The following is a 5,173-nucleotide window of genomic DNA, read 5'->3' as shown; positions in this document are numbered from 1 at the left end:
CAATTTCTGGAGAAATTACTCTGGGTCTTTGCTGTGTGGAGATACAGATCTTTGCCCCGCCCAGGTTGGTTTGGGGACATTTGAGGGACAATATCAGGTCACTTCTTGTTGATTTGGGGACATTTCGGGGACATGTCCAGGTCATTTGGGGAAATTTGTGGGGTGCGTTCTGGTCATTAAAGGTCATTTGGGGGCGTGTCCTGCTCATATCAGGTCATTTTGGAACATTAGAGGGGCGTGTCCTGGTCATATCAGGTCATTTGGGAACATCTGGGGGTTATGTCCTAGTCATATCAGGTCAATTGGGGACATTTGGGGTGCGTGTCCTGGTCATATCTCATTTGAGGACATTTGGGGGGCGTGTCCTGGTCATATCAGGTCATTTGAGAACATATGGGGGCGTGTCCTAGTCATGTCAGGTCATTTGGGGGACATTAAAAATGAATGGGTAATTTGGACTTACATAACCCTCATTTGCAATTGTGCACTTGTGCATCAATGCAATGCGAATGACATTAGAAATAAATGAGAAATTTGGCCGTCAATGGCATCAACTTCCATATGCGTCAATGGAATCGGGGACATTTGGGGGACACGTCCTATTGATATCTGTTCATTTCCAGTTGATTTGTGGACATTTGTTTTTTTGACATTGAAAATGAATGAGAAATTTGGACGTCCATGGCCATCAGTGGTATCGACTTACATATGCGTCAATGGAATCCAAGTACGGTGGCATCAGTAGATTCGACAAACATGGCAGTCAAAGGCATCAATGCAATGTAAATTCCATTGGAAGTGAATGGGAAATTTGAACGTTGCATCCCATTAAAAATGAATGGGAAAGTTTTTGGCAAATTTCAGGGGAAAAAAAATCATTTCTCTTCCAAATTCTGTACATAACTTTTGTGTCCCTCACCATCCCGGAATTTTTGATGTCCAATTTATGTGATTTGGTCAAAAATTGTAGGACTAGATACATTTTGAAAAAAAAATGTTCTTGGTTTTTTTTCCGAAAAATTGGTGAAAAATCAGCGTTTACGGGCGAACGGAAAATTTTCCGGCGTCGTTCGAAAAATTCATGGCGTCGCGTGAAAATCTGGTCGTTTTGATGTTTGAACAGTGCCGATCGGTCAAACGGTTCGGGCTGTGTGGCGCACCGAAGAAATCCAATTAAAAAAAAACAACAACAAAAAAAACAGAATAACACTACCTGGGTCTTTGAAAAAGACCCAGATAATAAATGGCATGAAAAAGAAGTGTTTTCATTATTACTTTTAATAGAACAGTTTGCAATATAAACAGATTACAGTATGATATACTGAACAAAATAGACCCCAAATTTAATACTGAAAACGGTTTTGATACAAATCTGGCCCAGATTGGGTAACGTGTGCCATATCCGGGCCATACATTAATGTTGTGTCTGCTACTTTGGACCAGTTCTGGCCCAAAACTGGTTGCTGATCTGGCAAGTGACTCCCTACTATGTTTGTGCCATTGTTCTAAAAGACACTGAGGCGGATCCGTTTTACGAAATTGGGCGGAAATTCGCAGTACATATGGCCCATGTCTATTCCAGTTATATTTTGCTATCCGGGTAGTGATAACGCACAGCCCAATTAAGTAAAAAGAGATTTAAAAAATAAAAGATGATGAAGAAAAATAATTTCTGTATTTTTTTTTTTTCATTAAAAAATACACATATTTACTTTTTAACATTTTTGTTGACTAAAAAATGTGAATTAAACACGAATTTAAACTGAAATATAAACCAATTGAAAAATTGGCTGTATTATCCAGCCTTTATTAAAACCATTTGTTTAAAATAAATGAATCTCCCAATTCTTACCCTTTGTGTTTCTTATTTAATCAAAACATGTAAATAAGACAAAAAATAAATGAGCGAATATTTGCATTCACGAGGCTCAACAAAGATGATCCATCCACTTTCAAAATATTTGTAGATCATTCTCTGCCAACACCTCAGAGGCAAAAATATTGGACGTCTATCGCCATCAATGGCACTCAATATGTTAATAATTTTTTTTTTTTTTCAAAGTACAGGTGTGTATGACACCTGAAAGCATGTTTATTTCAGATTACACGAGGTATTTTATGCTCCAAAATGAAATTGGACCGCTTGGTTGTGTGTGGATATGTGGCTAAAAGCTAGCAAACGAGGCAACAAAAGCGAATGCACTGAGAGCTAAAGTCAAGAAACCTTGGAAGGTGGAAAAGCGCTATACAAGTATAACACCATTTACCATTTCACAATTGGAGAAGAACTCCTTATGCTTGCAACCAAGGATTTTTGCTATCAAGTTTTACGAGAAGCCGTTGTTAAAAAAAAACAAACAAAAAAAACAAGGTTGTTTCATTGTACGATGAGTTACATTTCCCCCGCACTTTAACATTTGTTTTTAGCTCTGTCATGTTACAGTGGTATGAAAAAGTATCTGAACCTTTTTGAATTTCTCACATTTCTGCATAAAATCACCCTCAAATGTGATCTGATATTTGTCAAAATCACACAGATGAAAAAACTGTCTCCTTTAACTAATACCACCTAAACATTTTTAGGTTTTCGTATTTTAATGGGTATAGTATGCAAACAATGACAGAAGGGGGGAAAAATAGGTAAAATCATCTGTGTGATTTTGACAAAGATCAGATCACATTTGATCTGAAAACAACAAAATTGCAATAACTGCATTAATCATGAAAGTGAAGTCTAACTGTAACTGTAGTCTTGAAACAAATCTAAATAAGGAAAAACACTGCAATAAAATAATGCAAACTGGTTAAACTTGAGAGTAGCTGAGATCTGTCATGACAGGACATCGCTCCAGTGATATCTGGCGCCACCTAGCGTCATGAATGGGTATAATTTCTGGACCGTGAATATAAGACGACAACCACTTTTTCAGTCTTAATTCAATGCAAAAAACACCGTCTTAAATATACCAATACGGTATGTCACATAATTCTTATATCGATTCAAAATCCACCTGTATCGATCGTGACTTGAGGTCGACCGATATGGGATTTTCAAATCCCGATGCCAATACCGATATCTAAAAAAAAAAAAAATTGACCGTTTTTTCAAAAGTACATAGATGATGAACAGCCATAGACTTCATAACCTATTGACATCACATGGGAAACGGGGCCGAGTCGTAGGGGGCCTATTTTAAAAAACTTCTAATGTTTTCAAAACTAAAGCTGCTACCAACCCAAAACCAAAACAGGCACCTACCTTAGCCATATACGAGTCTCCATGAGCAGCGGCATCAAAAAATTCAGTAGTATGAAAAAGTATCTGAACCTTTTGGAATTTCTCGCATTTCTGCATAAAATCACCATCAAATGTGATCTGATATTTGTCAAAATCACACAGATGAAAAAACAGTATCTCCTTTAACTAAAACCACCTAAACATTTTTAGGTTTTCATATTTTGATGGGGATAGTATGCAAACAATGACAGAAGGAGGGAAAAATAGGTAAAAGCAGACACTGTATTTTCATCTGTGTGATTTTGACAAAGATCAGATCACATTTGATGGTGACTTTATGCAGAAATGTGAGAAATTCCAAAAGGTTCAGATACTTTTTCATACCACTGTATTTTATGTTTACTGTCATTTTCTGACAAAAAAAGGCCAACATCACACCGGTCCGTGGTTGGGGACCAATGTTGTTCAAGATGTTTTTAAAAAATTTTTTCATACCAATTTCATCTGTTTGGTTTATTTACTTAGAAATGTGATTGGATATTAAGTGTTGCAAAGTGTCACATCTCCTTTCATTTTTACAGGCCTACTTTCTTTTCTTTGATGGTTGCATTTCTCCTTTCCGAGGGCAGATGACCTTACCCTTATCCCGATGCAAGCAGGAAGTGAAATTGGACCACGCGGGCACGGTGGACTCGTTCCCATGAGATCATTGACTAACCTCAGCGCAACAGCGTGATGCAACCCCCTGCTTCACCTATTAACTCATTGGCTGCCACTGGCGGCAATAGATTTGGACTGGAAGAGGTCAGCCCTCCCAGTCAATAGCAGCTATTTTTTGTTGGCAGAACTACGATTAATCAACAACTATTATCCAGTTAATAGACAACTTTTGCGATAGTCGGTTCATCCTTTCAACTTTTAGACATACTTTTTTTTTTTATGAATTAGTTAATATTTAGCCTCTAAACAGGGACCATTCTAATATCTATTTATTTATTTTTAATATAATAAATATAAAAAATATATATATGCTATTTTTAGTCTGATTATATATATATATATATATATATATATATATATATATATATATATATATATTTTTTTTTTTAATTAAAAAAAAAGTAAAAAGCTGTAAATATTCTCGAAGTTGGCTACATTTATTTTTATGATTAAAACAAAAAAGTAATAACTAAATAGTGCTCCACTTATTTAGTTTTAGTGATTTTTATAATGAAAAGAAAGAAAAAAATGTCTTTTCATTTAGTTTGGTTGTATTTTTTTTTTTTTTTTTTTTTTTGTAAGAACAAAAAAAAACAAAAATATCCTTTAATATTTAGATATTTATTTGTATAGTTTTTCTTTTTTTTTAAAGAAACTACTTAGAATAGAACACCCCCCCCCCCCCCCCCCAAAAAAAAAAAAAGTTTAAAGAAAATGCAAATTTATTTAGCTTGGGTTAATTTAAAAAAGTTTTTTTTTTTTTTTTTTTTAATCAATAAAACAAAAAAGGAAACAAAGTATTTTTTATTTAGTTTATTTTTATAAAAACAAAAACAAAAATTACAAAAAAAAAACAAAAAAAAGGGAAAAAAGAAAATATCCTTTTTTATAATGACAACAATAAAATATTCTCTATTTAAGTTGGTTACATTATTTTTTTATAATTAAAACAAACAAAAAAGTAATAACTAAATTACTATTTATTATAACTTTTTAATGAAAACATCCATCCGTCTATCATCTACAGCAGGGGAAAAAAATCTCATTTAGTCTGGTTGTATTTATTTTTTATAAAAACAAAAAAAGAAAAAAAATGTAAATCCTTTTATAGTTATTCATTAAACACTAAGAACCCCTCACAAAAAAAGTAAATATATTTTTCACTTTCAGTGGCTGCTGCTGGCCGAAAAAAAAAAAAAAATTTAATATCAAAAC

Source organism: Corythoichthys intestinalis, chromosome 3 (genome assembly GCF_030265065.1).
Source record: "Corythoichthys intestinalis isolate RoL2023-P3 chromosome 3, ASM3026506v1, whole genome shotgun sequence".
NCBI classification, from domain to species: domain Eukaryota; kingdom Metazoa; phylum Chordata; class Actinopteri; order Syngnathiformes; family Syngnathidae; genus Corythoichthys; species Corythoichthys intestinalis.
This window is presented reverse-complemented; position numbering follows the sequence as displayed.